This window comes from Sarcophilus harrisii, chromosome 6, assembly GCF_902635505.1.
Source record: "Sarcophilus harrisii chromosome 6, mSarHar1.11, whole genome shotgun sequence".
Classification (NCBI taxonomy): domain Eukaryota; kingdom Metazoa; phylum Chordata; class Mammalia; order Dasyuromorphia; family Dasyuridae; genus Sarcophilus; species Sarcophilus harrisii.
The window spans coordinates 133,618,691-133,642,814 of NC_045431.1; the positions used below are offsets into that span (position 1 = coordinate 133,618,691).

At 33.2% G+C, this 24,124-nt stretch overlaps 1 protein-coding gene across 4 annotated transcripts in view; it reads right to left on the minus strand.

The window, feature by feature from the left end:
• The window catches only part of TET2 (tet methylcytosine dioxygenase 2), a 182,437-nt gene that overhangs the window by 60,428 nt on the left and 97,885 nt on the right, over positions 1-24,124 (minus strand). The window lies entirely within an intron of this gene.

Here is a 24,124-nt window from a genome sequence, read left to right on the forward strand (position 1 = left end):
AATACCACAAGGTCCAAATGAATTCTTTGCTGATTTTGTGGGATGTTTGCAGACAGCTGTCATATGAACTATTGGTGAAAATGTAGCAACAGAAATTATAAGACAACTTACTAAGGAAAATGCTAATGAGGTTCATAGAAGAATTATACTAGGACTACATTATAAAGGACTCCTTTAGAGGTGATCATAAGATGCTGTGCCACAGTAAGCAACAAATACCTTTTATACCCAGACTATGATGCAGACTTTTCAAGATCTGAACATGGGAAAACGGAGTCCCTTTTGGCAAAGGACTTCCAGAGAGACTTGTCAATACTTTCATTGTTCTAAAGCAGGACATCTGAAAGCTCAGTGTTAGCATAAAGATAGAGTAAAAAAACAGGGTGGGAGAGCAAGACCCAAAACCCCATGTCCAAAATGCAACAAAGGCTTCCCTTGGCCATCATAATGTAGACTGACTCAGGGAAACTGGAAGTGGGGCTTGGCTTCAGGGCCCCAGGCAAAAAACACTTGGGACATGATGGCAGCTGATGTTACACCCAGAGAATACTAAGAAGTTCAGTGCTCCAACATGATCAATCAGCCGAGAAGCAACCTGATGGGAGAAAGGGATTACAATTGGGTAGAATAGAGTTGTACGCAGCTGTGACTACTGAGCTATCCCCTGGAGAGGTGAAATCTGTCCTTGGCTGGCTTATAGATCCTTTGCTTCCAGGCACAGTAGATTTGACCATTTCACCTCCTGAGAGTATTTACAAAACAGTGTCAATTCATACACTGATGTGGGAAACTGGGAAATGTGTAGATAATAACCCAGTCACTAATACATGTATACAGTATGTGACTTATCACCCAGGAGAAGTAGTAACATCAGGTTTACTGATACACCCACCTGATAGGCAATTTGGTGATATTTATCCAGATTTTGATTCCCAACAACAGAATCTAAGAATATTCTGGACTGCAACTGTTACAGCTGACCGACCTATGCTCACTATCTATGTAAATAGCATACCATTGAAAGGGTTGGTAGAACCATTTTGGAGAGCAGTTTGGAACTATGCTCAAAAAGTTATCAAACTGTGCATACCCTTTGATCCAGCAGTGTTACTACTGGGATTATATCCCAAAGAGATTATAAAGAAGGGAAAGGGACCTGTATGTGCACGAATGTTTGTGGCAGCCCTTTTTGTAGTGGCTAAAAACTGGAAACTGAATGGATGTCCATCAGTTGGAGAATGGTTGAATAAATTGTGGTATATGAAAATTATGGAATATTACTGTTCTGTAAGAAATGACCAACAGGATAATTTCAGAAAGGCCTGGAGAGACTTACATGAACTGATGGAGTGAAATGAGCAGGACCAGGAGATCATTATATACTTCAACAACAATACTAGATGATGACCAGTTCTGATGGATCAGGCCATCCTCAGCAACGAGATCAACCAAATCATTTCTAATGGAGCAGTAATGAACTGAACTAGCTATGCCCAGAAAAAGAACTCTGGGAGATGACTAAAAACCATTACATTGAATTCCCAATCCCTATATTTATGCACACCTGCATTTTTGATTTCCTTCACAAGCTAATTGTACAATAATTCAGAGTCTGATTCTTTTTGTACAGCAAAATAATGTTTTGGTCATGTATACTTATTGTGTATCTAAGTTATATTTTAATATATTTAACATCTACTGGTCATCCTGCCATCTAGGGGAGGGGGTGGGGGGGTAAGAGGTGAAAAATTGGAACAAGAGGTTTGGCAATTGTTAATGCTGTAAAGTTACCCATGTATATATCCTGTAAATAAAAGGCTATTAAATAAAAAAAAAAAAAAAAAAAAAAAAAAAAAAAAAAAAAAAAAGAAAGGGTTGGTAGACACAGGTGAAGATTGTATAGTCATAGAGGCCCAGTCATTGGCCAAAGATTAAGGCAGACACCTACATGTCTGGCATAGGAGGATCAATAGAAGCTGAAGTTAGTGCTACCCCTTTGAGATGGATGTTTGAAGGTGGAATAGGAGTTTTTACTCCTTTTGTAGTAAATAAAATCCCCATCAATCTGTGGGGAAGAGACATCCTACAACATTAGGATTACAATTGAGTACATCAGCTTTTTAGGCAGGGATACTGTTGAAAGCCTGCCAACACTCTCACCTGTTCCCAATCAATGGAAAACTGATATACCAGTGTGGATAGAACAGTGGCCCTTAACAAGTGAAAAAGTTCAGGCCTTATTAGATATAGTATAGGAACAACTTGACCAAGGACACTTACAACCTTCTCTAAGTCTTTGGAATTCCCCTCTATTTGTTGTAAAAAAAGAAATCTGGAAAATGGAGGATGTTGACTGATTTGAGAAAAAAAAAAACAGATGGAAAGTATGGGAACTCTTCAGCGTGGACTTCCATCTCCTACTCAATTGCCTAGAGAATGGCCTCTTTGGGTTATAGACATTAAGGATTATGTCTATTCTATCCCTCTGGATAAGGAGGATATGAAAAGAGTTGCCTTTTCTGTACCCATCATTATTTTAGCTGAGCCCTATAAAAGATGTGAATGAAGAGATTTGCCACAGGGAATGAAAAATAGTCCTACTATGTGTCAAATGTATGTTGCTGCTGCTCTCACCCCAGTAAGAAAAGCATTTCCAAAAGTTATGTTATTGAATTACATGGATGATATCTTGGGGTGTGCACCTGAGGAGCAAATATTAGAAGCATGTCTATGAAAGACCATAGAAACACTAAGGAACTACAAATTGCATATAGCTTCAGAAAAAAATCAAAGGCATGCTCCTTTTCAATATTTAGAATATGAAATATATCCTAAGGGCTTACAGTACAAAAGCTTTCTTTAAGAACAGAGAAGTTGAACACCTGTAATGACTTTCAGAAATTGATAGAAGATATCCAATGGATGCGTCCAGTGTTAGGCTTGATTACCTATCAATTACAACCATTATATGACATTTTAAGGGGAGATAGTGCTTTAAACTCACTATGCCAGCTTACAAAAGACACTCAAGAGACTTAACGTATGCTGTGAAACCATCCCAGAGTGGCAAATTTTATTGGACACAGCTCCAAATTTTACACATGAATCTCCATTAAAGATAACCTGGCTATTACATAATTGGCAATGGATTTTTGAAGAAAAAGTTTCTAAGCTTCCTCTTAAAGGACCAACTATCTTTACAGATGCATCCAAACATAACATTTGCGCAGTCTATTCTCATGACTTTTAACTATAAAGAGAGTAGTCAGAACTCCTTTTCAGTCCACTCAGCAGAATGAATTGTTTGTAATTATGCTAGCTTTTACTTATTATCCAGGAGATGTAAATATAATATCTGAATCGGTAGATCACCTTCTAACCATGTTAGTCAATACTCCTTTATTTCAGGCAGCCCAAGAATCTCATTCCAAATATCATCAGGCTGCATGAGCTTAATGTTTGCAATTTGGGATAACAAAAGAGGAAACTAGGATACCTGTTTCAAGTAAGATTCTTCAGTCCAGAGGAAACCTGCTAACAATATATAGTTTGGCTCCTCATTTCTCTTTGGGTGTGATCATCTCCCTTTGGTGTTCTAACCTCCCTTCCTGAGAAGTCAAGGAGGGCATGACCACCTGTGTTCTAAAACAAAAGAAAGAGAAAGATATAGAGGACTACAGATATTGCGAAAGTATACTTGAAGCAAAGATACTTACAGCAGGGTGTTTAATCAGTGTGATTGATGAAATAATGGTTCTCTAGTTCACATATATTTACTACTTAGTGTGATGTAATGGTTCTACAATTGGCACATGCTCAGTGTGCTGTAGTGATTTAATTGTACTAAGGTATTTAAGGGCTGAGAGGACTTGAAATAAGCAGACTTGGGTGTGTGTAAGCTTGAGCTCGGACTCCAGACGCCAGAGAGATCCTCCAGAAAGCTACCCTGGATACTACATCTCTTACTACTATATTATTCTGTCTTCTTGTGTAGAAGGAGCTATGGGTATAGGAGTGCTGGTCCATATCCACACACTATACTGTACTCACAACCCTGACCTTCTTCCATGACTGAGCCCTACTTTATTACCTTGCTCATTTAACAAATGTTTACTAAGAAACTACTATGGACCTACTATTGTGTTTAGGTACTGTAGGCTATGAAGAGGATATGGTTTCTGCACTACAGCATACAAATAAGTTAAAGCCTCAAACTGTGCTAACCTGGCCTTGTGAGACCATGCCATGGATTAGCATAGGCATAGACTCTGATACTATTTATTATAGTATTTTTGTATTTCTTAACCATTTAACATGTATAAAATGGTGCTTCCATTTTTATTAGACTCCTATTTTTTTTTAGTTGTCATTAGTAAAATTTTTCAATGTTGGATCTCTAACCTTATTTCCCTCATATTTCCTATACTGAACGATTTGCATAGTATAATGAAGAACTAGAGATCATTATTGAGTACAAAATAGAAAATTTTGATTATATCAAATTGAAAAGCTTTTGTACAAACAAAACTAATGTAGACAAGATTAGAAGAGAAACAATAAACTGGGAAAACATTTTTACAGTCAAAAGGTTCTGATAAAGGCCTCATTTCCAAAATATATAGAGAATTAACTCTAATCTATAAGAAATCAAGCCATTCTCCAATTGATAAATGGTCAAAGGATATAAACAGACAATTCTCAGAAGAAGAAATTGAAACTATTTCTAGCCATATGAAAACATGCTCCGAATCATTATTAATCAGAGAAATGCAAATTAAGATAACTCTGAGATACCACTACATACCTACTAAGATTGGCTAGAATGACAGGGAAAGATAATGTGGAATGTTGGAGGGGATGTGGGAAAACAGGGACACTGATACATTGTTGGTGGAATTGTGAATACATCCAGCCATTCTGGAGAGCAATTTGGAACTATGCTCAAAAAGTTATCAAACTGTGCATATCCTTTGATCCAGCAGTGTTTCTACTGGGCTTATACCCCAAAGAGATACTAAAGAAGGGAAAGAGACCTATATGTGCCAAAATGTTTGTGGCAGCTCTGTTTGCAGTGGCTAGAAACTGGAAAATGAATGTACGCCCATCAATTGGAGAATGGTTGGGGAAATGACCAGCAGGATGAATACAGAGAGGCTTGGAGAGACTTACATGAACTGATGCTAAGTGAAATGAGCAGAACCAGGAGATCATTATATACCTCAACAACGATACTACATGAGGATGTATTCTGATGGAAGTGGATTTCTTTGACAAAGAGATCTAACTCAGTTTCAGTTGATCAAGGATGGACAGAAACAGTTACACCCAAAGAAAAAACATTGGGAAACGAACGTAAACTGTTTGTGTTTTTGTTTTTCTTCCCAGGTTATTTTTACCTTCTGAATCCAATTCTTCCTGTGCAACAAGAGAACTGTTCGGTTCTGCACACATCTATTGTATCTAGGATATACTGTGACATACTTAACATGTAAAGGACTGCTTATCATCTGGGGGAGGGGGTGAAGGGAGGGAGGGGAAAAGTCGGAACAGAAGTGAGTGCAAGGGATAATGTTGTAAAAAAAATTACCCAGGCATGGGTTCTGTCAATAAGAAGTTATTAAAAAAAAAAAGCCTGGTTACTTGTAGGTTATGGCTAAATGTATTTTTTATAATACAAAATGTGATATTTGAACTTCAAAATACTTAACTGGAAAAGCACAGACTTAATTGTTTTACATCTGTATGAAATAGCTGTTGCACAGTTTGACAAAAACACACACTTAGAACATGTGATTATGAAAAACAAAGAAAAATCCAACACAAGATTCAGTAGAAGCAATCCTGTGTCATCACCAGGAGAGCATCAAGCAAGGTACTACTGGAAAGACAACATACTTAGATAAATTTCTGTAAATAAAGCAAATGCTAATCTGGTTAAAAATGGTGTTTTTGGTAAAAATTCTGAATCATATTTTGCAGATCTGATTGTGTGTACACACACACACATATACATACACACACATGCACACGATGAGATTTCAGTGGAAGGAAAGATCATTTTTGCCTTTCTGAGTTCATGTAATAACTAATCCCAATCCCTCAAGCAAAATATCCAAGCTTTTTATCTTCATCATAGTGGAAAACAAAATAAAAAAAGTTGATGATTCACCAGCCCTGAAGTCAAAGGACCTGATTTCAAATGTGGCTTCAGACACTTAATACTTCCTAGCTGCGTGACCCTGGGCAAGTTGCTTAACCCCAATTGCCTCAGTCAAAAAAAAAAAAGTTGATGCTCTAAGTCAAGGTTGGGAATGTCTGGTCCACAGACTGAATAAGGCTAACAAAATCATTTGCTAACATAACTGCAGGTGAAGATAAATTGAAAGCTAGGCACAACAACCTCCCACTGCTTCAATTCTATAAACTGGCCCTTGGCAGAAAAAGGTTCCCCTTCCATGCTCTAGGTAAAAATCACTTTTCTAGCAAGTATAAAATAAGGAAAACAATAAGCAAAATTATTATTATCTAATTCCATTAGATATATATGTCAGCAATCATTGTTAAACATTTATTAAATGCCTAATATGTGTCAGGCACTAAGCTAGGTATTGAGTCAAAGAAAAAGGTCAAATAGCTCTTAGACTCAAAGAGCTTACATATGTGTGCGTGTGTATATATATATATATATATATATATATATATATACACACGCACACATACACTATGACATATCTGACATATACATATAAATAAAGGCAGGCAGCGGGCATAATGAATTGAGTGCTGCAGTTGGAGTCAGGAAAAAGAATTTAAATCAAGCCTCAGATAGGTATGAGCTATGTGATCCTGGGCAAGTCACCTAACCTCTCAGCTTCATTTAAAAAATTGTAATAATAGTACTTCTGAGTTGTTGTGAGAAGATGAAATTATATATATGAAATATTTTTCAAAGTTTAAAGTGCTATATAAATGCTAGCTATTGTATGTATTTCTACATGTAAGAAGCTGCTAAGTGACTCAGTGGATAGAGCACTAGGACTGGAGTCAAGAAGATCTGAGTTCAAATCTAGTCTTAATCACTTTACTAACTGTGTGATCCTGGGCAAATCACTTAATCTCTGTTGGCCTTAATTCACTAGAGAACTTCTTCAGTATCTTTGCCAAGAAAACCCCATGGACAAAGTTGGACACATACAACTGAATGACTGAACAGCAATACTTTCTATCTATCTATCTATCTATCTATCTAGCCATCCATCCATCCATCCATCCATTTTTCTATTTATCCATCCTCCATTCATCTATCATATTTCTATCCATCATTTATCTTATATATCATGTATTTATCTATCTATCTGTCTATCAATCAATCAAATGATGGGAGGAAGAGTACCATCGAACAGAAGAAAAAACTTCAGAGTTAAATGCTTATATGATTGCTATTCCATTCTAGGAAAAATCTCAGATAATAAAATCATAATTATCAAACTCTTAAAATGAAGTTATGCCATGATGTTCAAAGTTTTTTGGACATTTCATTGATTACTGAACTACTTCCTTGCTGAAATTATATTTTCTCAATAAAAATAATTAAAGAAATGTATTAACAAAAGAAGGAGATGTAGCAAGTGTAAGGAATATATGATGATCAGTCTGAGTTCTATACAAATATCTATAAAATACAAAGTTACTTAGAATAGCTCTAACTTCATTTTTTGAATTGCTTTAAATTTGCAAAGCAAACCACACATACACACACATATGAAAGCCATCACCGATGGCATGGATGGGTTGCAATTTGTCCAAATGAGAGAATGTATACAGAAATGAAAACACTAGTTTTTAGGTGCATTGGTGGACTGGACTGTTATCACTACTTGGGAAATTGATGGGAAGTATATATAGTTACTTCACTATAGTACTTAAATTTTTTCATACATCATATAAATCTCAAAAATTTAAGAGTTCAAATTTTTCTGTGGTACACAGGTATGTCCTTAAAAAAAGGAATAACCATTTATAATAACCTGGTTAACCATTTATAGAAATTATGAATTTAGTAGTTACTTGGGTGTGAGGAAGTTTAATTAAATAAATTCACATTTAAGAGACAAAATAGTCTTATAATGATCTTGTTGGTAATTTTGATCCCTGGGTCTACTATGAAGGGTAATGATACTCTAATGTCTGATTTTACAGTCACTTTATTACTTCCGTTTCCAACATCTATGAATACAATCAATTAGTTAGGAAGCAAAAAATTCATTATTGTAGCCATGTAAAATAATTTAAGTACTAAAGAACCAAAATCAGTCTTCTTATCACTCTAGTTTATGAATTCCAACAGTTCTCTAGCATTATCTTCACAAAGTATCAAATAAAGAAGTGCCAAGCACTTGAAGTTTGTGTTTTCAAAGTCAGGAAAACAATTATAAAGCATTTTTATTTCAATTTAAATCAGGAACACTGCATCTTTGACCAGAGGGTGACAGTCGGGTATGAGAAAGTCAATCTAGGTTTTAGATATAGCAGTCATTTGATAGTGTACTCCCCCATAGCCCTTATCAAGCAATAATTTATTATAAATTCAAGTTGCATCAGCACATCTGTGAAACAATTACTACATCTAGGACTGGCTCTGCAGTCTAATCCATCATAATTATGACTGGCCTTTTTGAAGATGCTATGATGTATGACCTAAAAATAGCGCATTACTGTGCAAATAGGTCGGCATCTCATTCCACCAATATGCATTTAGTGTTGTAATTCAACTCAACACCATTTGACTTCTTAGAAATCAAGAAGGAACATAGATACATCTCTTGCCACATAAAACTGTAGAGGGTACTCAAAAATTGTGTAAAGGGATTTTTGAGGGATAGGGGAGAGGGTTCTGTTCTGAGAAATAACTGACAACCTGTAAATATATTCCTTACTGGCTCATGTCATGCCTTTTGCTATGGGAAATGTCTGTTCATAGTCATTATGATGAGACCAAATCTTCCTCCTTCTCTTACAATTCAATTCAACAAGCATTTATTAAATACCTAATATGCTTAGGTGTTGAAAGCTTTGGAAGTTTTGGTTTTCTATGAACACCAGTCCCAAAGCTCTGAGTGAAATGGAAATATGTTACTCATTAATTTAGTTTATCTGTGGAGCTATTTAATACCACTTACTTAAGGTGAATGGTTCTCTTTTAGTCAATGTGTCTATCAATAGTAGACTGAAGTATTATTCTGGATAACAATTTTGACTTGAATCTTCCCTCTCTGTGTCCATAAAATTCTCACTCTCAGGAATTCTGCTTTCTAGCTTAAACTTTTAGGTCCTGTGATTGTTAAATAGTTGCCATGTTCAATCCCAGTGTTGGTTGAAATGCAACTAAAAGAATCAAAACTTTTTTACATTCTTGTAGGAAAACTAGCCTACCCAAGCTATGTGGAGATTGTAATTTGGATTCCATACTTAATAGTTAATATATCTACCAGGGATAAATAAAGTGGGATAAATGATGTTATAGCAACCTTTAATTTTTGAATTTCTCATCCTATAATGGAATTTAAGACTAAAGTTTTGGAATTTTTTTCCAGGTCCCTAAATTAAGGGAACAGCTTTTCCTTCAAAGAGAATTGAGAAAATTCACTTTATCCTTTATTTCAGTCCATACTAAACAGATGTATTTATAATATTATTTATAAACAACACATTTTTATTCTGAGGCATGAACAGAATGATCTCAGGATTATCACATTTTTAGGTTTTCAACTTTAAACTGTATCTCATCTTAGGCATAGAGACTAGTCCTGAGTTTCAATGAAATTGGAAATTTCTCAGTGAAAAAAACCACCACTCACCTCCCACTTTTCAGTACAGGTTAACCTCAGTTTATAGTCAGAAACTACACTGCAGTCTAAACTACAAGCAGGTCTAATAACTTGCCCAGAGTCACAGAGCCAATGTGTCAGAAATGGAAACTTTGTTTCAAATCTTCTCTATTTATCATACTATATTTTGCCATCCTATATCATATCTCTTCTTAAATGAAAAAAAAAGATTAAAACTTGGGCTTAATATATTATAGATTATTTGTGCAGGAATGATAAGAAATTTCATGAATAGAGGAATAGAGTTAGAATTTGATGTAGGTTAATATGGTAATACAACAAGTTCTGATTCCCAGTGTGAATCAATGAAAAGTCAGTTAATGTCAATTTTTTTCACTAGTAAAGTGGATACCATTTTTTGGTCAGTCCTCAATTATAGACCTATATATTTAGCAACTTTCCTAGTTAATAGCTTATTACATGAACCCTAATAGTGGAGGTATGCTTTAATTTTAACAAATAATAACTGAAAAACTATCACAAACAAGACATATTTTGTCCCAATGCTAAATGCAAATTACTTGGGGATTTTTTTCGATCATTCAAACAATGACTCTCATTCATTCATATAAAAATGATGAACTGATTGTACCTGATAAGGTACATTTGAGAATTGCACTATAAAATTGGAGACTTAGAAACCCTTAGATTAAAAAAATGCTCTAGGTAAAAAGAAAAATCAACAAAAATCATTAAGTTCCTTTATACACTTCTATATCATATGCTAGTTTGAATGAAATTTTTTCCCTCTTCCTTGAAGAATCAAATATTATACACATTGAATTTGTATAGAAACTCATTCTCTAGATAACATCTTTATATAATGATGGTTGTGATTAGTTTAAAGTGGTCCCTATTATTTAACAAATGAGCATCCTTCACAACACAAAAACTAGAAAGAGGCTAAAAATGAATAAATATGCCAAGTTTTCTTTCCTTTTAGAGACATTCCTAATGTATAATGGAGAAATGCCATTATTAAGATATTACATTAATATACAGTAGAGTGCCACATATCCAGCAGGCTCTCAAAGATTGATCCAATGGTCAAGGCAACTATGTAGTACAGTGCATAGAGTGCTAGACTTGAAGTCAGGAAGACCTGAGTTCAAATTCAGTCTCAGATGTTTACTGTGTGACCATGAGCAAGTCACTTAACTTCTACTTGACTTCACTTTCCTTATAATTTGGGGATAATAATAGTACTTCCATCCCAGAGTTATTGTGAGGAGAGAATGAAATAACATTTATAAAGTATTTTCCAAACATTAGGGCATTATATAAGTGCTAGATATTATCATTACCACTATTCTAATTATTAAATCATGTCTTCCTGAAAAATTTCATAGTAGGGAGTCTTTATTTTATTAAAACAGAGTAGTGCTGTGTTGTACTCACCGAATCTGATGTTTTACACAGCAGTCTTGTTCTCCCAACTATTTTCTAAAACATATACATAATTGTGGTCTACTCAAGTTAAACTTAAATATGTCCAACTCTGAAATGATTTGCTACAATTACCATGACAACCTAGGCAATTTTTTTCATTTTGCCTATTTTTGGAGCAACTAGTGATTTTCTTATTTTTGGTTTAACTTACAAGCTAGCTACAAAGTTACCCTTAGAGACAAGATAGGTACTTCTTTTAGACCTTAAGAATGAGTAATTCCATGCATCCACTGCTGCTCAATAGGCTATCATTTTAACTTTCTGTAACATGTACCAGTCCTAAAGGCACCTGGCTTCATTATTTCATGATATAAAATATAAGAATTTTATTCCTTTCAGAAGAGGAAAAAGTGTAAAGTATTAGGCAAATGAGAAATACTTGAGATATGTAAAAGGCTTTTATGTAACTGATATATTCTTCTAGGAGTTATATCAAGAAGTTGTGCAATCACTAGAGTAGCTTTTGGAATAAAATTTAAATAAACAAATTGAAAAAAGTGAAGGAACAATATTTATTGTGATTGGACTAATTTTAAGTGTATCATATTCCATTATGATATTCATCCTTGACTTTATTCCTCTCAGACAGTTGCAATCATTTTAGAGAGAGTGAAAGAATTGTGTTTGGTAAGAGTAATAGTAGAAGGCTAAGGATCTCTTTTTTTCTCCATTAAGTTCTGATCCATGTAATCTTGAAGCAAAGGGAGACATGTGCCCTGCCCTGCTAGAAAATAAAAAAATAAAAATATATGGGATCATCCTGGAAACTAGAAAGGAATACTATTCTATGATAAATTCATATCACTGCCCTTCACCTTAATCTACATTTCTGTTTCTTATATACAATATATTGTCTCTGAGCCTCTGCCCAAGTTGTCTTTCATTTTTGTAAAGCATTGCCTCCTCATATTCATCTTTTAGATTTCTTAGCTCACTTTAAGACATAGTCCAAACTACTTCTTACATGTCTTTACTTCTATATGTATGTGTTATTTTCCCTAATAGATTGTATTGAGGGCAAGTACCCTTCTTTTTTGTTTTTCATTCCCAGTGCCTAATATAGTTCTTGGCATATAATAGGTAATTAAAAAATGCTTGACAAATTGATTGATTAAATATTTATTTCATAGTTCAAGATCTAGTGCTAACCAGTCACATGACTTTGGGTTTCTCACTCTTTGTGCCTACTTCCCTATTTATGAAATAAGAGGGTTGGACTATCATCTTTAAGGTACTGCCCATGTATGATATATAATATTACTAAGTTGTGTTGAAAAAAATATTAAAATATAAATCATAATGTATCTATGTTTTTCTACAACATTAATATTTGCATAAATTTTGGTGTGTCATGAAAAACCTACTTGGCTAAGAAAATTAATTTTTCTTATGAAGAAATCAAAGCTCCTTATGGTCATATGAAAACATGCTCTAATCATTATTGATTAGAAAAATGCAAATTAAAACAGTTCTGAAATTATTATGAAATTATTCATATCTATCAGATTGGCTAATATGGCAAAAAAGAAAATAATAAATGTTGGGGGAGATGTGGAAAAATTGGGACACTAATGCCCTGTTAGTGGAGTTATGAACTGATTTAAACATTCTGGAGAGCTATTTGGAAGTATGTCTAAGAGCAAACAAACTATGTATATCTCGTTATTCAGCAATAGCATTACTAAAGCTGTATCCCAAAGAGATTTAAAAAAATGTATGTGTGAGGAGGTATATGGGAGTATTTACTTGAAAATAAAATTTATAATAGCTCTCTTTCCACCAATAATATTATCATTCTGTTAATTACTTTGGCTAAAAAGCCATGAAGTCATTGTTGACTTTCTTCTCTACCACAACTCCTATGTACAGTCAGTCCCTAAGGTCCATTAACTTCACCTTTGAAATCTGTCTTGGAAGTTCCCTATAATTTCCATTATTATTATTAATAATGTTACTGACCCTAGCTCAGGTCACCCAACTCCAATTTGGGAGTATGCAGCAGTGTAAGTCTCCCTGCCTTCCAGTCATTTCCTACTCCCAATCCATTCTATACAAAGTTACCAGAATAACATTCCTAAAACTCTGATTTAATTTTGTTGTTGGCCTGCTCACAGAACTTAAGTAGTTCACCACTGCCTGTTTAGGATAATGTCCATTCCAGAGCCTGGCTCTCTATAAAGTGTTCCATTTCACCCATCCAGCTTCATTTCCTCCATCTCCCCCATCAGCTCTCCACAATGAACATTTTGGTTCAGCCAAGCTATTGCTGCACAAAGATTTTTCTAGACTATAAGTCTTTGTTAGTACCATTCCTTTGACCCTATACAAAGAAAGGTATGTCTATTTTCTCTACTAATTTTTAAATCCTATCTATCTTTTAAATTCAAACTGAAACTTTGTAATCACTTGATCTCATGCTGGTTTTCTCCTTCACTGAATTCCCATGACACAGATTTTCTGTATCCATATTTTGAACACTTAATCATATATATCTTTTGCTGTTTTATTGCTACTTGTCTTATTTCCCCAAATTCTTAACATTGTAAGTAGAATTCAGTGTTCTAAAAAGTACGTGACAGCTAGGTGGCACAGTGATTAGAGCACCAGCCCTGAAGTCAGGAGGACCTGAGTTTAAATCTGGCCTCAGACACTCCTAGCTGTGTGACCCTGGGCAAGTCACTTAGCCTCAATTGCCTTAGGAAAAAAAATAGGGACTATGTCCTAAATATTTCCTTCATATTCTCCTTAGAATCTAGTACAATATTATACTCATTATACATACTTATATCTCTTTTGAATGAGTAAGATATGTAACATAATTCTCTTTCCTCTTTATTCTGGAGAATTAGGAGAGTGGGTATGGGAGAGGAGAAGGGAATATTTCTAAGTCAGTGAAGACAAGAGACATTATATAAACACAGAAGATTACTTAATTATCAAATCTATCTGAACTTGTAAGAACAAATATTTGTATCTGTATGCATTTTTTCTTTGTATTCCCTTTCCTAGGTGGTACAATAAATAGATCATTGTGTCCTGAGTCAGAAAGGTCTGAGTTCAAACATCCTCAAATACTTACTAGTGTGTGACCCTGAACAAGTCACTAAAACCTCTGTCTTGGTTAACTCAACTATAAAATGGGCATTATAATAGCGACAAACTCACAGGATTGATGAGAATCAAATGAAATAATACTTTTAAAGGGCCAACACAATGCTTGGCACATAGCAAGTACTTAATAAATGCTTATTTCTTTCTTTTCTGTTTTCTTCTATTCTCTCCTCTCTTCTTTTTCTTCTCTTCTACTTTTTCCTCTGTTCGCTCTGTTCTCTTTTCCCCTTCTTTCTCTTCTCCACAGGAGAAGGGGTGGGGATTTCTTATCTTATTCAAGAGTGAAGTACAATTGAAGTCAATCATAAAACCCATACTACTACTAAATGGCATGAAAGCTTTGACCTACTTAATTTATGACCTGGGCTCTTCTTAGGTTACTTGATGCCTTCTATCTACTCTCAGAAGCTTACCAAATTGCTACCAGATTTAGTATGAGAGCTGCATTGATTTTAATCCTACTGCAACTCAAAATTTATTCAAATCTTCCCAGTAATAGGTACTACCACACCCAATTTCTATAAAAGTTATTTCAACGGTATAAATAAGAAGTTAATCATTTTTGCTTCTTTGAACTTTAGGTTCTAGTGTTTAACATGTAGTAGACATTAATTACAAGCATTTTGCCTATTCTTTGAGTTGGTAAAGGGTGTACCACAAATAGAACCTTGAAATATTTGAATATTCTCAATGGTTTACCATGGCCTATAGGGCTGGAAAGTTATGTTCTAAGGATAATGTGGAGGATTCTGAAATTAGGTGAGGAGTTTGTACTTTATTCAGTAGACCATGGCAAACCACTGAGAGTATTTGAGAATTGGGATGACATCATCATAATAACGTATTAGGAAGATTGCTCAGTCAACAATGTAAAGGATAGGGTAATAAAATAGTAGACAGAAGACCAATGAGAAAAATTTTGTAGCCATATACAGAATATAAATGAAGGGATGATTGCATTGGTCATTGAAAAAAAAGACTTTGTAAAGATATAATTGATAGGATTTGACAACTAATTTGATATGTGGAAGAAGGTAAAGGAAAAAAAAAAACAGAGATGACAAATTATAGGCCTGAGTAACTGAAAACATCATGAACTTATTCACATAGAGATGTTAAGGGATTTAACAAATTTAGTAATTTAGTAAGGGTGACGAGTTCATTTTTGAATGTGCTGATTTTGAGAAACCATCAGAACATTTAAGACAATATATACCATTGGATAGATTTCCAATACTGAAAATAAGGAACTGGCATCATAAGGAGCAGTTGAAAATGGAGATAAGGATTTGCAGTCATCTTTTCAGAAGTGGTTATACCAAAAATAGCTCGATATCATAAGAATAGATACTATGTAAGAATAGTAGTGAAGATACCTTTGAGTTCACAAAGAAAAAGAAATTTTAAAGAAAGGAGTTAGCAGTAAAACATATGATTCTAGATGGTTATATATAAATATACACATTATAGTTAACAAACAAGGATAACTATGACTTTTTAATACAGAGAGGCAAATTTGACCACTTTACTAGGACTGAGAATGAGATATACCTCAATTATGGTTGAGCCAAAGTAGCTGAGCAAAGAAAGGCTAATTACTTTTCTGCATAATGACTTAACAAACTAGATGACATTGTCCTGGCTTTGTTATGACTTCACTTGTACAAGCTCATCATTAATAGTACCTTCAACTGGTGTATACATGACACTGAATTGAAGGTGAATCAACATTCTAGTTCTCTCTGGCCCATAAATATCCTTCTTAAATTGTAGTGCTCAATATTGAACATAATATTATAGATATAGGGTCACAAATACAGAGCCCAGAAAAAGTATTACAGTTATTCCTTCCACATAGTGATTTTCTTCATTGCATTTTCAATTTATCACAGGATAGTATAAGAAATTAAATGAAAAATTTAGGGAGAATTTTGGAAAAGCCACAGACAACATGTGAAGACCAACAGACAACTCAGAGCTTATGATCAAGTAATTAATCTAAATTTACAATAAGGCACTGTATGTTTCTACTGGGATTATATCTCAAAGAGATCTTAAAGGAGGGAAAGGGACCCACATGTGCAAAAATGTTTGTGGCAGCCCTTTTTGTAGCAGCAAGAAACTGGAAACTCAGTGGATCCCCATTAACTGGAGAATGGCTAAATAAATTATGGTATATGAATGTTATGGAACATTATTGTCCTGTGAGAAACGACCACCAGGATGATTTCAGAGAGGCCTGGAGAGACTTACACGAACTCATGATAAATGAAATAAGCAGAACCAGGAGATCATTATACAGGGCAACAATAAGACTATACAATGATCAATTCTGGTGGATGTGGCTCTCTTCAATAATGAAATGATTCTAATCAGTGCCAATTGTTCAGTGATGAAGAGAGGCATCTACACACACAGAGAGGACCTGTGGGAATTGAGTGTAGACCACAACATAGCATTCTCACTCTTTCTGTTGTTTGCTTGGATTTTGTTTTCTTTCTCAGTTTTTTTTCCTTCTTGATCTGATTTTTCTTGTGCAGTAAGATAACTGTATAACTATGTGTACATATATTGGATTTAACATATATTTTAAAAATATATTAAAAAATAAAAGCACAGCATATTAAATGAAAAAAAGACAAAAAAAAAAAAACCCAAACCAATAAGATACTATAAACATCCCATAAGTGAAAAAAGAAAAAAATTTAGACTTCTCTAATATGAAGGGAAGGCCAAAAAAATTTATGAGAATTTTCCAGATCATGAGGGTGCTCTAACCCCACAGTGTGGAATAGGTAAGTGTATCTCCTTTTTCCTAAATATGATTTCTCTAATGCAACCTATTTTACCTGTCATATCATACCACTGATGCATGATGAATTTGAAGCCACTAAAACTCCAAGATCTTTTTCAGATTGCTCAAACCATATTTCTTCCATTTTATAATTTTGAGGTTGACTTTTTAAAGTCTAAACTTCTGTACTTCAGTAGATTTATGATCTCATCAGTGTGAGCATTCTTCCCATTAAAGACTGTTACTTATCCATTCTTTTTCATATTGTGTGATTTTTATCTAGTTTCTTCCCTATGAAGTATTTATCCAATATATTAATTCCTTTGTGCATTTCCTGGGTATTTCTTAGTGGTTCTTTGGCCCCTGTTATCCACTGCTTTTACTACTAAACTGATCCAACCTCTCTTCTGATCATTAATGTGAGCAAGTAAAAAATAAATTACTATCTGATGGTTACTGCACTGATGTCATTTACCCAAATTTATCTAGGCTAATTCTTGGATAACAGATGTGACGTTCACTGCCAAGCCCACATATGAAGGCTTTCTATCTTCTTAGGACCTGCCAAAAATTATGTTCTGTGCTAATATCACTTTCATATTTTTCAAAAAAAGATAGCACAGAGTTAAATTAGATTTATTTGGATTCATTGGTTGTAATAACTCAATTTTTGATTATATTAATTAAAATGTAATGAATTAAAATTAATTAAATTGTATTAAATTCATTAGTAAGGGAGAAGTTAAGGTCTCTCAGTATATAAAAAATAAAGCAAATATATGACAAAAATATTACAAGGTCAGCTTTGCAGAAAATTTGTTTCATGGTCTGACACATAATCAAAAGATACTCCTACAGAAGCTGATTTTTAAGAGATTTACTTTGGTGCATAAAAGATTAATTATTTATTAATAAAAATTATAAAATAAATAAAACTTAATAAAATTAAAAAGTTGATCCTTTCAGATTGATAATACAACTAGGTTGAAGAAACAGGAATCAAGTAATCACTTTTACTTGATTTCTCAGGGTTCTGGAAACTTATGGTGAGAATTATGGATTTCATTACCTGAACCTCCCTAAGGAGAGGGCAGATGTAAAACAAGTTTGGGTCAGACATAATTTTTTGATTGCAACTTCCAAAGTTGTAATGGCCAAGGGTAAACCTACACAAGGGAAGCTTGGGTATTATTTTGTTGAGACTGAATTAAATGGCCTAAAAATCTTCATTTTTAGAAAAAAATCCAAAAAAACTATCTCTTTCAAGCAATATAAAAGTAAACTAAATAATACTAATCATTTAGAATTACCTAGACAGCTTCTGTTGATTGTTAATTACTCCATAAGACTCTTCCTTTCTTCTGACTATACTAACAAAGATGGATGCTTTTTTGAACTTCAAGTAAGCAGTTGCATTGCTCCCTCCATGTTTTCCTTATACTTTAGCTTCCTATTTCTGTGTATTTACAGTTATTGGGTTGCAGGTCTGAAAGGAATTATAATTACCAGCTGCTTCATGTCATGGTCCTCATCACATAAGCAGATATATAGACAAGAAGAGTGGGTCATGGGACTCAATGAACTTTCCTGGGGTCCTATGTACAATATCATGTAAACTGATTTATCAAAGAGACAAAATAAAAAACTATGGGGAAAATTAATGACTTTTTTAATAACTAAAGAAAAGAAAGGAAATTCTAAAACCTTAACAATATCTAAATTAAAATTTTAAATTGGTTATTTAGGTTGAAAGTCATATCCAAGGAAATGCATACCCATCATATTTCTGATTTATAAAAATGAAAGTGTTTTTGAAAACTAGCCATACCTCAAATAAAAGATATATGCTAAGTGATCTATACCTTTAATAACAGGATTAGCAAGTGCCAAGATAGGAAGCAATCTTAATGAGAACTCTAAGGAAATTTAGAATTCACACACTGGAACTTCTTTCTCTTCTGTTGTTCTAATTTCTAACCTTCTTCTGTTGTTCTGCTTCTAACCTTCATTCTGTCAGTAATGTCTAGAAAGGGCTACCCATCCGTTACTATTCACTCTCTTCTATGAAAACTCAACTCAGATCTCACCTCTTGCATTCAGCCTTTCTATCCCAACCTCTATAAAAATGATTACTGTTTTAATTTTTTTCTTAATATGTTGCCCAAATTTCTTCTGTTTACTTTTCCACTCTTCCTTGCACATGAAATTAAGGGTAGCACTTATTAAAGTTGTCTTCTAGCTTAGAGTTGTCTTCATATGCTCAGAACCTAACAAAATGCCATGCAAATAGTAGATGTTGTAATAAATATTTTATGAATTAAGTAGCAATTGGTAAAACATTGCATACTGTACTTTTATGACAGGAAATTAAGCTGAAGATGGAGGACAAGGATGAGAACAGAAAGACTTGAAGAAAGAAAAGTATTGGATTGGGATGGAAATGATGGGGACCTTGGGAGTAGTAAAATGACTAATTCTTTGAAAAATTTGTTGCTAAGCACAAGAAAGCTAGGATGCTGGTATGCATTCTAATTTTAGGAAAAGTTGGTTTCACAAAGGTTGAGGGAAAGCATCATCAGACTCTAATAGACTAAAATTGTGCCAGAAAAACTGAGAAAATATCCAGCAGGGATGGGTAGCTTTCAAGAATTAAATTCTGAAGAAACAAGAAAACAATTCTGATAAGGAAATAGGAAGCTGACTAAAGGGGCCCAAGGTGGATGGACAATGAAAATCATGTTAAAAAAATGAAAGCATGAATAGATAATAGAGACCACTGGTCTCTATTATCTATTCATGCTTCCATTTTTTCACTCCTGTTCACAGTCCTTAAAAGAGGTACTAATCATCAGGATGAGCTAAGGAAAGCAAAATAAACAACAAGTGATTTTTAGAGCTATATTGGGGAAAAGAAGTGGATAAAAGAATAGATGGGACCTCAGGTGAATGGATATTAACTAATACCAGAGAGAACGCAGAGCTGATTAAATCTTATTTTGCTTATCTCCAGGAAGGAAAATGAAATTGCAACTGGAAAAGACAGGAGAAAAACAACTAACAGGAGACCAAGAGAAACAAGGCAATAAGAGACATTACCCAATTGCCTTTGATCATTTCAAGCTCCTTTCCCAGATGAACTATACCCTAAGATACTGAAGATTCTGGTAGTTGTAATTGTTAAATCAAGGTCAAAAATATATACTGGAGAATATCAAACATTGTTCAGGGGGAAAAGAATTAAGCCTGAAAATTATAGACAGTGAGTTTGACTTCAGTGCTAGCAAAGTTTGAAAACAATTAAAGGTTCATAGGATCCTAAATTTAGAACATCAAGGAACCTTATAGGCTACCAAATATAGTGTTGGCTAATGAATATCTAAAAAAGAAAATGCAAGTCTAGGTCTTTTTATCCTCTCTTTTTAATAATTGACATTTATATGCTACTTTAAAGTTTGAAAAGTGTTAAGTGATTTGTTCAGGGTCACACAACTAGTAAGTATTTGAGAAGTAAAATTCAATCTCAGGTCTTCCTGACTCTCAAGTTTAATATTCTATCTACTATGTCATCTTGCTACATTTAAAAAAATAATCATTAACATTTATATAGCATAATTACTATATGCCTTGGATGTGCTGAGTGCTTTACAATTATTGTCTCATTTGATCTTCACAACAGCCCTGTGAAGGAAATAGAGAGAACTGAGATTAAATGACCTGCTCAGAGTCTCACAGCTAGTAAGCATCTATGATGGGATTCAGTTTTAAGTCTCTCTGCCTCTCTGCCCCTCTTTCTTTTGTGCCTTTTTTTTGGATAGGCTTATTAAATTTATGAAATTATTATTTCGACCATTTTTTTCAGTTGATTCTCTAAAGGATCTCTAGGGAAGCCATTCCATCATCAGCAAGAAAATGATAGCTTTGTTTCCTCATTGCCTATGTTCATTTCTTTAAGGTTTTCTTCTTGTCTTATTGATATAACTAGCATATCTAGTACAATATTGAATAGTAGTGACAATAATGGACATCTTTGCTTTACTCTTGTTCTAACTAGAAAGATTTCTAGCTTATTACCATTATACATAATCTATGCTATTGATTTTAAATAGATACTGCTTATCAGTTTAAAGAAAACTGTTTATTCTTGTGCTTTCTATTATTATCGTCTGTGGCTAATGAAATAATTGTAATTTTTGTCATTTTTGGTATTAATATAACAAATTAGCTTTCCTAATATTGAACTAGCCCTGTATTACTGGCATAACTCCACTCTGGTTATGATTTATGATTTTATATATATATACATATATATACACACACACACAAATATGTATTTGTATATATGTATATATACATGTATATGTATACTATAGTATATACTATATACATATACATACTATATATATATGTATACTATAGTATAACTTACTGTGTATTTTATATATATTATAGATTACCAATTTTATTACATATAATTGGAGAAAAATAACTCTAAATAATTGCTTTTTCCTTTCTTTGTTTACTGTCAATTCATCTTTTTTCATTTTTGACATTGGTAATTAGGTTTTCTCCTTTTTTTAATTATAGCTTTTTATTTACAAGATATATGTATGACCAGTTATTATTATCCTGTTTACCATAGTTATTATTGGCTAAAGATGCGAATAGTTCTATAAATAGCAATTTTGACTGGAAACCAAAAGGCCATCTTTATGTTGGACTAGTCTGGAAGGACCACATATTTGTCTTTCCAGGACCCTTGCAGGAACAGCCCATGGAAACCCAGAACCAAAAGACAAAAAAAAATCATTTCCTATCTCTTTCCCTGAACTGGAGAGTTACTTTTTTTAACTAAATAAAGTATACATTTTTATGTCTTCAAAAAAAAAAAAAAAGATATATGCATGGGTAATTTTTTAGCATTGACCCTTGCAAAATCTTCTGTTCCAACTTTTCCCCTCATTCCCCTCACCCCCTCCCTGAGATGGCAGGTAGACCAATACATGTTAAATTATATGTTAAATACAATATATTTATACATATCCATACAGTTATTTTGCTGCACAAGAAAAATTGGATTTAGAAATAAGGTAAAATTAACCTGAGAAGGAAATCAAAAATGCAAGCTCTCCTTCCTTTTTTTAAAAATAAACTTATCTAATGATTTGTTTTATTGTTATTTTATTTTTCCCTTCCCCATTCGAAAAACACTAGTTTTATTTATTAGTTTAATATATGTTTATTTTTTGTTTTAAATTTTGTTAATTTTTTATTTTTATGATTTTTATTTTGGTGTTTTAATAAAAAGTGAATTAAATTAATTCTTTAATTTATTTCCCCTAGGTTTTATTTTTAGCTGCATTTTCAATTCACAAATCCACTCTTTCTCTTTTATTGATGTTATGTGTTTAGAAATATAAATGTTCCTCTATGCATAGATTTGGCTGTCTTTAATAAATTTTGGTCTGTTATCTCATTGTTGTCATTATCTACAATGAAATAATTGATTGGGTTTGTGATTTATTCTTTGATTCATTCATTCTTTAGGATTCAGTCATTTAGGTTTCAATTAAATTTTATTCTATGTTTCAAAGGTCCTTTATTAAACATAATTTTTATTTCATTATAGTCAGAATTTTTCTTAATTTTTCTTCATTTGTGAAGTTTTATGTCATAATTTTGTAAGCATAACTTACCTACAGAAATATGAATAGCTCTTTATATTCACATTTGGTATTCTCCAGGAGTCTATTGTATCTAACTTTTTAAAAATTCTATTAATTTCCTTGACACTTTTTAGCTTATTTTTATGGTTAGATTTATCTAGGTCTGAGAGGGGCAAATTGAGATCCTAATAATATTATTTTACTGTATAATAGTAAATTAATATTTAATTTCAATTTTCCCTAAAAATAGTCATTTTCATTTTATGTTTCAACATCTTTCCTTTGTTCATAAAGACTTATTTCTTCATACCAGTATGATGTAATTAAAATTTGTGAAATACTTTAATCTCTTCAGCTAGCAATTGAAGAAACATCTAAATTATCTAAATAATTTAAATAATTAAATAATCAATTATTCAAAGCAACATTTTACTTCCAGCTTATTTTCTCTTCTATTACTCATTATAAATCTGAATTAGCTCCTTTATGAATCAGTTTGTATAATGTAAAACAATTTCAATATTAATTTAAAAAAATAAGTATATGTATAGAAATGTTTTTTAAAAAGTATCTCCCCAAAAGGAACCAGCTAGGTATAGTAGGGAGTACTAGGCCTGGTATCAGCAAGGCCCGAGTTCAAATATGACCTTAGATATTTATTAGCTGTGTGATCTTGGGTAATTTAATTTTTAATTCATTTTTCTTATATGTAACATGGGAATAATAAAATCACTTACCTCCCAGGGTTGTTTGAATGAGATAATATTTGGAAAGTGTTTTAGTATAATTGAATGACATATAATAGATGCTCATTTAGCCAATCCCTCCTTTCTTCCCTCCCTTCCTTCCTTTCTTCCTTCCTCCCTCCTTCCCTTCCCTCTGTCCCTTCTTTTCCTTCTTCCTTTCTTCCTCTCTATCTGAAAACATTTTATATCCCAAATATAAATTATTAAGCAACTGTCTTGTATTTTCCATATCATTGCTGTTTTCTTTACTACAGATAATTTATTATTGGTTCTATTTAAAACTGAAGGCTTATAAAATGAAAGGAAGAAAGAATGCAAGAGAAAAGTAAAGTAAAAGATGTGCAATAGAGCAACTTCATGGTCCATGAACACCTCTCATATTTATTTTTATAACTATTCTCCAAACCCTACAGAGGCAGGAAAAACAAGGAGAATAAAAGACAAAGTCAGAAGTCTGTGGTCATGATTTCATTT